Genomic DNA, 11,549 nt, shown 5'->3' with positions numbered 1-11,549 from the left:
CTACTAATTATTGTTATATATTTGGTTTTTTTTTTGTTATAGTATTTCATGAAATTATATATTAATGTATATTAGTAATTTATATTTATTCATATGTATTCATTTATAATTCATTTGATTTCAAATGAAGTATAAATTGAATGATTTAAATTGGTGGGAAGTATAAATCACCATATTAAATGACTAGCTACTTTTCATAATGGCATATTAGCTAATAGTTGATTCAATATATCCAATAGTTCACTGTCTAAAGAACATTATTGTTTTAAGTAAAGTCATGGGGCTATTTGTTCCCCAATAAATAGTTCTTTTTATAGATTATTTGATTTTATTCAAATGAGAGACTACAACAACGTTATAGCGACAGTCCCATGTGCTGTAATACAGACGAGCTCCGACACAAACGGTTCAGTTGTAACACGTGAGTCCCAATGACAATGAGTCATATTTGACCTGAACACCAGGGGGCGCTCCAGAGTTAATGAGCCGCCAGTCAGCCTATAAAAGGGGAAGAGAAGACGCATGAGGTTAGAAGTCGGACTCTATGCACATGGAGAAACGTCTCACCAGTGCCATCTCATGCTAATGCCCTGTTTTTAGGAACGTTAGTTCTTATGCACAAATGTAAGTTCTATCCTGAGTACTCTTTCTATGTATATATTCAAGGTTTGTAATTATGGTTTATTATCTGTTTGTTTTTATATATATATATAAATGTGTGAGAAACCAGCACAAGCATTATCAAGACCAGGACTAAAAGGATCAGTTATCTTAAATCTGCTATCTTCATCCATCAATCTCCATGCTTTAATCATCCACCTCCTATCTACAATCATCGTTATTAAACAGCGATTGCATTGTGGATTACTCTTGGATTACTAAGGACTCAACAATACCAAACTTTGCGTCCTAGGTAGCTCAGTGATTTAACTATACTGGCTACCACCCCTGGAGTTCGAATCCCAGGGTGTGCTGAGGGACTCCAGCCAGGTCTCCTAAGGAACCAAATTGGCCCGGTTGCTAGGGAGGGTAGAGTCACATGGGGTAACCTCCTCATGATCACTATAATGTGGTTCTTGGTGGGGCCCGTGGTGAGTTGTGCATAGATGCGTGGTAGGTGGATGCCGTGAAACCTCCACACACGCTATGTCTCCGTGGTAATGACCTCAACGAATCACGTGATAAGATGCTTGGGTTTAATGTCTCAGACGTGGAGGCAGCTGAGATTTGTCCTACGCCACCCGGATTGAGGCGAGTCACTGCACCACGAGGACATCACCATTGGACATTCCAAATTGGGAGAAAAAGGGGAGCAGTAACAAAAAAAAAAAAAAAAGGTAACGTTTCCAATCAATTTAATGCATCTGAGGTGGAGAGAAGCATCTATTTTTGTTTTCAAGAACAAAAATGTCTTATCCAAATTTCTTATCATTCATATGTCCACTCCAACAAAACAACGCAGACAGGAACTTTATTCAGTCAACGTTAAAATGCAAGTTTATATGAAACTAACTGCTCACCAGTTCTTTAAATTACTTTCTGTACTTCACTTTCATCATCCTGTGCTGCGACTGAAATTTGGTAAAAATACAAAAATGTCATAACTTCATAATTATATTGAAGCAGGACACTTGTCTTTAGAACTTGGCAATGATACATGCAGTCATATACACAGAGACACACACTCTTAGCTGTCTGTCGTATCTGATGATGACTCTTGCTCCAGGGAATGAGTAGATTTCAGGGGAGGTCATCAGCATTTCAGGATGTTTTTGCTGCAGTCCTTAAAATGCATCTTCTGCCCACCAACAGCACGTTTTGCACTAGAGATTTGGCCTTTCAGGACTTTTTGTGTTACCCAGTGTTCCGGCACGTGACATGCCCGAGCCAGTGAAGATGACGTCTGGCCAGCATTGCTTCCATTCAGAGGGTATTAATGTTGGCCAATCTCTGTATGGACTGTCCGATCCTCCCAAGACAGACCAAGGATTTTTTGGAGACATCGTACATAGAAGGTCTCCAAGAGCACAATGTGTCTTCTGTATGGTGTCCATTTTCTGTCCTATAGAGGAAAGTGGAAACGCATTTATAAACGGCAACCTTGGTGGCTATTCCCAGGTTTTTGTTCTCAAAGATGCACACACGTTGGCACCCAAAGGCTGTGTAGACTTTGTTAATGTGGCAGTTTATTGTGTGGAGTCAAGATTGGTGAATCTGTCTACCACTCCAGTGAAACACTATTGAAGTGGAAGCTCAGAAGTATGGCTGGCTGTACTGGGAACTGTGCAATAACTAATAAGAATATTAACATTGAGACCAAAGGATTGTTAGATGCTGCGTGGACTGAGGGGTATGGGCTATGACAGCACAGTCATCTACACACTATAGAATCTTACATGTTAGAGTTTTATTGTGGGCCTGAAATTGTTGAATATTAAAGAGGTTTCCATCCAGGGAGCACTGGATATGAACACCATTTGTGTGTCCAAGGGCATGATGTAATGTGTGTGTGATGGCTGAGAGCTGCTGGTTGAACAAGATGGGAGCCAGTACACAGCCTTGTTTTACCCAAACCTCAACACAGAAATTCTCTAATTGGAGGCCTCCAGTGATAACTCTGGTTTGCATTCCATCATGTAGTTGACGGAGGATGGAAAGAATTTGGGTGGTACCAAAGGTGGTAGTTTTGTTTCCAGAGCATCTCACAGTTTACAGTATCAAATGCCTTTGAGAGGTCAATAAAGGCCATGTAAAAATCTCGACGATGTTCTCTGCTCGTCTCCTGTAGCTGCCATATGACAAAGATCATGTCAGTGTTGCACATGCCTAACCTAACCACACTGTGATCTGTCCATGTTCATGTTTCCATGTTTTCGTTAGCCATGTACTGGCTAATTGTGTGGGGTTTCTTGGCAGGGGTTGCAGCCCTGCTAGCCTATTGTCTGATTTGAATCACCTGTGTCTTATTTTGTTAATTACACTCCCTCCCTATTTAACTCCCTTATGAGTGTTGTCTTGTGCCAGATGGTCTTGTGCTTTCAGCCTTGCTGTTCTGCCTTATCTACACTCACCTAAAGGATTATTAGGAACACATACTAATACTGTGTTTGACCCACTTTCGCCTTCAGAACTGCCTTAATTCTACGTGGCACGGTGCTGAAAGCATTCTTTAGAAATGTTGGCCCATATTGATAGGATAGCATCTTGCAGTTGATGGAGATTTGTGGGATGCACATCCAGGGCACGAAGCTCCCATTCCACCACATCCCAAAGATGCTCTATTGGGTTGAGATCTGGTGACTGTGGGGGCCATTTTAGTACAGTGAACTCATTGTCATGTTCAAGAAACCAATTTGAAATGATTCGAGCTTTGTGACATGGTGCATTATCCTGCTGGAAGTAGCCATCAGAGGATGGGTACATGGTGGCCATAAAGGGATGGACATGGTCAGAAACAATGCTCAGGTAGGCCGTGGCATTTAAACGATGCCCAATTGGCACTCAGGGGCCTAAAGTGTGCCAAGAAAACATCCCCCACACCATTACACCACCACCACCATCCTGCACAGTGGTAACAAGGCATGATGGATCCATGTTCTCATTCTGTTTACGCCAAATTCTGACTCTACCATCTGAATGTCTCAACAGAAATCGAGACTCATCAGACCAGGCAACATTTTTCCAGTCTTCAACTGTCCAATTTTGGTGAGCTCTTGCAAATTGTAGCCTCTTTTTCCTATTTGTAGTGGAGATGAGTGGTACCCGGTGGGGTCTTCTGCTGTTGTAGCCTATCCGCCTCAAGGTTGTGCGTGTTGTGGCTTCACAAATGCTTTGCTGCATACCTCGGTTGTAACGAGTGGTTATTTCAGGCAAAGTTGCTCTTCTATCAGCTTGAATCAGTCGGCCCATTCTCCTCTGACCTCTAGCATCAACAAGGCATTTTCGCCCACAGGACTGCCGCATACTGGATGTTTTTCCCTTTTCACACCATTTTTTGTAAACCCTAGAAATGGTTGTGCGTGAAAATCCCAGTAACTGAGCAGATTGTGAAATACTCAGACCGGCCCGTCTGGCACCAACAACCATGCCACGCTCAAAATGGCTTAAATCACCTTTCTTTCCCATTCTGACATTCAGTTTGGAGTTCAGGAGATTGTCTTGACCAGGACCACACCCCTAAATGCATTGAAGCAACTGCCATGTGATTGGTTGATTAGATAATTGCATTAATGAGAAATTGAACAGGTGTTCCTAATAATCCTTTAGGTGAGTGTATCTGTCGATCGGTGTTTGTTGTTTTTCTTCTGCCTTGCCTATTTGTCTCCAGCCACCCCAGACATCTCTCCTCTACCCGGTCATCAGTCTCACCATTCCCATTCTTGTCCCTCTCTGCTCTCTCTTGGTTGCCACTCATGTAGATTACGACTTACCACTCTGTCTGTTCTGGTTTCATCGGTTCCTGTCTGCCCCTGTGCTCCTCTCTACTCTCTAGTCGGTCAACAGGTTCTCCTGGTGGCTTCCCAGAACCCTCTACCGGCCTGCTCTTCAGTGGCTCTCCCCCTCAGCCCCATCCACTCCACTTCCCAGGACTTCCTACAGCCACACTCACCTTCCTCACCTCCCTGGTAACCCTTCATGGTATCGTTGTGGTCTGCCATCTATCCCAGTTTTTTGATTGTTTGTTAGTTTGTTTGATCTTCAATGTCTTTGAGTCCACCTCATTCCTCCCCTTGCAATGTTTGAAGAATTAGCTTTTATTTAAATATAAATATTCATTTATATTGTTAGAATGTAATTCGTCATCAATTTGGAGCATCCTCTGTTAAACGAATTCCATTTTCTTTCACAAACAGAAATTTCTTAGTGTTTCTGAACTTTCGACGGGTATTGTATTTTAAGAAAAGTATCAAACTGGTTAGATTCGATACACCCTGCTAAATAACTTCTAAAGTCAACATGTCAAAGAATTCAAAATCCTCGGGCTCTCGAGCCATTAAAAGACACTTACGTGCTCAAGCTGATACATCAGACAAGGCCGCAGATCAGGGACTCTGTTTGGATGGTGCGGCGGTAGAAATTCAGCAGCAACTGGCGAGTATGTCCATAATGCTGGCGAAAGTCGTAGCAGACCTGGATGATCTTGCTGTAATACATCGATCAATTATGGCAATGAAGGCGAAATTCTCTGAGTTGGTTACAAGAATTGGTTGACGTCGAGAGACGGATTGATTATCTGGAGTGATCGGAGAGGAAATTGGCTGCTAATCCGCTAGCGACCAAGATAGACTTTGAACGCGTTTGGGAAAAACTAGAGGATTTAGTGAATCGTAATCGGCGAAACAACGTTGGAATTCCTGAACATGAGTAAGTCCGAGATATGGTGAAATTCCTAGCCAAGCTCTTTCCGAGTCATAACAGGCCATAAGCTGGAAATCGAGCAAGCTCACAGAGTCCCGGCTCGCAGATCTGCTGAGGGAGACAGGCCCAGATCAGTTCTGGCTAAATTTCTGACATCATCCGATAAAGATGTGTTACATGAGTCGAGGAAGGCTTTTTTGGAAGAACCACAGCATTTACTTGTCTCCAGATGTTGTAAATTCGACAAGAGAGAAACGTGGATTCAAGGAATGCAAGAAACTCTTAAATCAATGGAAGTTCGCTTTTGCACTGATTTTTCTGGCCAAACTGAGAATAAATACTATGGATGGCGGCAAAGTATTTACATGCCCACAGCAAGCATTGTCTTTCATAGAGACAATGGAGTGAGTCAACCATTTGGTGATTTTCATTGTGCCCCCAAGTGAGCTTAACTCGCTAAACATACACTTCACTGTCTGATGAAGCTTGGCACCTTTTTTGTTTCTTTTTATGTTGGTTCCGCCTAGACGCTGGAGTTTGTTTTGTGGAATAACATTCCTTCAGTTATGGATGAATCTGCATGTTCCTTGGTTTTATGTGTCCTATTTGTTGGAGTTTGTTTTGTGGAGTATTTTTTGCAGGACATTGGAAGGATTAGGTCATCTGCTTCATTCATGAACAGCCAGCTCACTGAACATTCATTTGACTGTCCGAGGAAATTGAACAAATGTTTTGTGCTGGTTCCACTAGAGGCTAGAATTTGTTTTGTGGAGGAACACACCTTTGATACAGTTTTGTGAATGAATCTACACGCTTTTTGTGTCTTTTCTGCCTATTGGCTGGAGTTTGTTTTATAGATTATATTCTGTTATGTAATTATGTCTCACAACATTTCTATAGAAGCACTGGACATGAGCAATCCGATGGCAAAGTTGTCGCAGGGGTTCTGAGTACATGGACTGTTTAAGTTTAGAGGGATGTATGGCTGGTGGCACTGTCGTGCGTAGGGTTAATGCACACGGTTTTCTTTTTTCTGTTTGTTTTGTTCTGGGAAAGTTCGGGGGTTGATTATTCTAATGTTGGAATGCTGTCTTTATTATTTTTTTGACACACAATCTATTTTTTCTTGTATGTACAAATTTCAAATATTAATATTAGTGGATTGTCTCTCTCCACATGGAATGTGAATGGGTTGAGGCACCCCATGAAAAGAAGGAAGGTTATTTCTCTTCTTAACTCTTTCCCCGCCAAACACGGAATTTTCCGGGTTTTATGAAAAAACGCTTCCCCACCAAACACGGAATTTTCCGGGTATCCGTGTTTTAGGTGTTATACGGTAAGGAAGACCCGCGCGAATGTTTTGAAAGAGTACGCAACTCTTTGATCAAAGAAACAGACTGCGATCGTCTCAAACGTGAAGTGGAACACCATACTAATACTAAAGCACTTGTTTGATAAAAATGCCTTTTTCTCAGCTTTTTGTCCGAAATGTTGTTTTTGACAAAACCTACCTCTGTTCAAGTGGCAATAAAAAAAGAACAAATGAAGATAAAATAAAATCTAAAAGCAGAGGCTCAGATCTTTATTTTGATATATAGCATCTTCATATATTCATGGAAGAAAATATTCTGCGGGCCATTAAAGTTTAGCGAAAATCGTCAAAAACCCTGGCGGTGGCTGGCAACTTTTTTTAAAAACGCTGGCGGGGAAAGAGTTAAACATAAGAAATAGGATATCCATTGCGTGCCCAATTATTAGGCAAATTGTATTCCCCAGGATTAATTTTATTGTTGAACAAACACAATCTTAGTCAATCCAAAATGTTTTTGAACCTCAAACCTGAGTGTTTAGCAAAGAAACGTTTTGTCTTTCTCAGGGGAATATATAAGTGTGCACAATTATTAGGCAGCTAAATGACAAAATTAATTTCTCCCAACTCAATTGTTCTCCTATTCTCATTTTTAGAGTAGGTGCAACAAATAAGTAACACAAAATTACAATTAAATAACATTTTTGGCAGTGATCAATATAGCCACCCTTCTTTTTAATAACTGCCATGAGCCGTCCATCCATGAGTCTGTCAGTTTCTCGATCTGTTCATGATCAACTTTAACTGAAGCAGCAACCACAGACTCCCCAATTCTGTTCAAAGAGGTGTATTGTCTTCCCTCTCTGTAAATGGGCCCACAAGTTCTCAGTAGGATTTAAGTCAGGTGAGGAAGGGGTGCAAGTTATTATTTTGGCATCTTTGAGCCCCTTGCTGGCTGGCCAAGGAGTGGAGTACTTGGATGCATGTGATGGAGCATTGTCCTGCATAAAGATCACGGTCTTCTTGAATGCTGAGGACTTAGCAGCCCATACAAGTACCCCTCCTCCACCTTGCTGGCACCTGACTTGAAGTGGTGCCCTGTGCCCATTAGTGATCCAGCCATGGGCCCATCCATCTGGTCCATCAAGAGTCACTCTCATTTCATCTGTCCATAAAACCTTTGAAAAATCTGTCTTCATGTATTTCTTGTAAATATATTCAGTGGTGGTAGTGTTTCAACCTTCCTGACCTTGCCCATGTCTCTGACTTGGCACCTTGTACTTCTGGGCACTCCAGGTAGGTTGCAGTTCTGGATATGGTGGCATTGGAGGATAATGGGTTCCTGGTAGCTTCATGTTTAAATCTTCTCATCTTTTGCAGTTAATTTTTTAACCTTTTCTTCTCCATACATTTTTGTGCCCCAGTTGACTATTCGCAACAAAACTTTACCTTTTCTGGTGGCCATGCCTCAATAGTTTAGCTATTTCAAGAGTGTTGCATCCATCTAAAAGGCATTTTACCATTTTTGACTTTTCAGTGTCGGTTAAATCTCTTTTTTGGTAATGAAGCTGCCTAATAATTCTGCACACCTTAATATAAGGTGTTAGTCACTTTTGCCACACCCTCCCTCATTACACAAATACATATCACCTGAAAATGATTGAATCCAATAAGCATTCAAGTTTACATTGTTTGGAGTTGGAAAATGTGAATGAAAATAATGATAAAATCAGAATACTCACTTGCCTGTAGGAGAGTGGAGTGTTGAGAACCTTTTTTTTTTTTATTTAGGTTTCAACATTTTGGGATTCCCAGATCTCCGTTTTATAGGTATTTTCTATCAAGAGATTTTGGGAGAAAGATTTAAATATGGTATTGGAGGGGGTGTGGGATAGGATCCTAAAAAACATCAAGTTTGCATCTAGAGATTCAAGGGTGTGCCTTATGCAATATAAGATTTTACATCGGTTCTGTTGGACCCCCTCTAGATTGTATAGACTTAGTCTTAAAGACACACCCACCTGCTGGCTATACCAATCAGAGAATGGAGGCACAACCCATGTTTGTAGGGGGTGTGTTAAGGTACAAGAATTTGGTTGAGGATTCTTTTTTATGTGTGAGATATTGGGCTCTCAGAGTCCAATATCTTTGCATTTTAGGAGATGGGGCGGTCATTCATTTGAAGATTAAGCACATAAAAAACTGTCCTAACTAGTGTTATGATTGCCAGACAAACATTTTGAGGGTTAAATGTTGATTCTGTTTGTATATGTTTTGTTTTCCATTGTTTAATAATTGAATCAATGTTAATAAAAAAGTGCCACTTTGTGTCTGTGATTTAATTCTGATCTGTATGAAGAGTCGTTTTGATTTGATCATCGAGAGAAAGGGCTGAAGGTGTGCTGCTCTCTGAGGATCTGAAAATCACTGAATCATTGATGAGCAGTGAGAGGAAGAGCTGCAGTAATACAGTACAGACTGATAAGATCAGGAACTGTCTCTCTGTCTGTCTCACTCTCAGCACATGTTTGTGGAGGAGCTCAATGAAGGTGATGAAGGAAAAACAGATTTGAGTTTGACAGCAGCACATTCTAGAAGGATGAGATATGTCACATATTCTGTGTTAAAAACTTTCTCCAATTACAGCTTCATATGCAGAGACCGCTATAATTACACCATTCACAGGTAAACTGTAAACACTCTTTCTGTGGCTCCTTTGAAATTCCTCTGCTTGTTTTGAGTGACCTGTCCAGCCTGACTCAACAACATTGACTTGACCAATGGCGTGAGTTGGGGCGGGACTCTCTGTTTGTTTGACCAATGGCAAATGGAGGGAGTATTCAGGAAAGCTGTTTGAAAACAAAATATGTGTCCAAAATCCCGTACTGTCAGAGTAAGGCCTGTTCCATTTCAGATGTTTTGGAATCGTAGAATAGACTCCAAGAGGTGTAGTTAAATCTCTTCATAAACAGCTCAATATAAATGTTCTTTGCTCTATTTATGAGAGCATGAATGAAAAAATATCTTGATATTTTCTATTAATATGTCTATTCTAAAAATAAATATGGCCCATATGCACAACTACTGCAAATCATGTTTAAAGCAACATTATGCCTACAGTGAAATTGCCAATCATTAGTTGTTCTTGATTAGAAAGAGGTTTATATTATTATTCAATTGTCCACTTTTGTCACTGAATGAAATGTCCATACAATACACTTTAGTTTTATAAAATAAAAATAAGATTACTGTAAAACGTGTCAATTTCAGTGTCATTTGATTTCATTGAATAATTTTAATGTAAACATTTTGTAAAATGTTGGTGTGTTTGAGCGCCGGATTGTGAATGGAGAGCGAGATTGGGAGATGAGAACGTTAAGGATCATCACCTGTCAATGATTCTCTATAACAGCTGTTTGGCATTGCAGTGAGAGTTGGAGACGGATTAAAGGGCGAGCTAGATCCCAGTGAGGGGGAGAGAGAGCTACCATACGCCCACAGAGACAAGTTTTTGTGTTGGAACTCGCTGACTCTTGCTTCCTCGCACCCCATCATGAACTTGTAACAGTTGACTAATGAAAAAAGGAATACAGTAAGAACTGTAAATGCACCGAGTGCTAGACTGAGACGAGACACAAATTTTATTGATCATTTAAACTTTTAACGATTTATTGACGTGAACTTGGCAGTTAACTCTGTTATTTCATCCAACTGTCTGAATTATGTTCTCAGTAACATTAATTTGTTTAGTCAATGTGTATTTGTTTGTTCACCAAATGTTAAAATTCTTGTTGAGAGAATTACTAATTTCTTGTTCAGCCAACTATTGATTTTTAATATGATAACTTTCATTTTGTCCATTTTACCATTTTAATTACTTTCACATTACAAACCTCACACGTGAACTGCCCAAATACAAACAGCACATGATATGCCCCACCACTGGTTCATCTTCCAACCTACAGACAGAAACTAAAATCAGCTAAACCTGTTGTAAGGACTTTAAAGAGCCGGACCATGAAGCAGAGCTGGAAGTACAAGCCTGCTTTAACTACATTGATTGGACACCAATCTGGACAAGTTCACATATACTGTTACAGCATACATCAGTTTATGTGAGGATATGTGCATTCATGCTAGGACTTGCTTAACATTCAACAACGACAAATCGTGGTTTACAGCAGAAATCAGACAGCTTCATTAGGCCAAAATGTTTGCTTACAGAGGTGGGGATAAGGTCTTGTACAATCAGGCCAAGAACACATTGAATAAGGAAATCAGAGTGGCTAAAATAAGCTATTCTGATCAGCAAGTTTTCAGCTAACGACCCTGCAGCAGTGTGGAGTGGCCTAATACAGCTTACAAACTACAGGACTCCTGCCTCCAACACTGTAGGGAACCAACAACTGGCTGACGACTTGAATCTGTTCTACTACAGATTTGAAAGGCCCAATCTCACACCCCACATCCGCTATGACCTGCACTTCACACAAACACCAACACATCCTGCAACCCCCATCCTCCCCCCTCCTGCTACCAAACCTGCCCTTAAGATTTGTGAATAAGACATGTGCCGTGTCTTCCAAAAACAAAAGACAAGGAAAGCACCGGGCCCAAATTGTGTTTCACCCACTTGTCTTAAATCCTGTGCTGACCAGCTGGTCCCCATCTTCACACTGATCTTCAATAGATCACTTTGTAGGGTGAAGTCCCATGCTGTTTCAAACACTCAATCATCATTCCTGTTCCAAAGAAACCCAAAATCACAGGACTTAATGACTACAGAACCGTCGCCCTGATGTCTGTAATCATGAAATCATTTGAGAGACTGGTGTTGGCCCACCTGAAGGACATCACTGGACTCTTTCTAGCTCCCCTTCAA

This window comes from Xyrauchen texanus, chromosome 11 (assembly GCF_025860055.1).
Source record: "Xyrauchen texanus isolate HMW12.3.18 chromosome 11, RBS_HiC_50CHRs, whole genome shotgun sequence".
Taxonomy (NCBI): Eukaryota; Metazoa; Chordata; class Actinopteri; order Cypriniformes; family Catostomidae; genus Xyrauchen; species Xyrauchen texanus.
Note: the sequence above shows the minus strand (reverse complement) of the source record.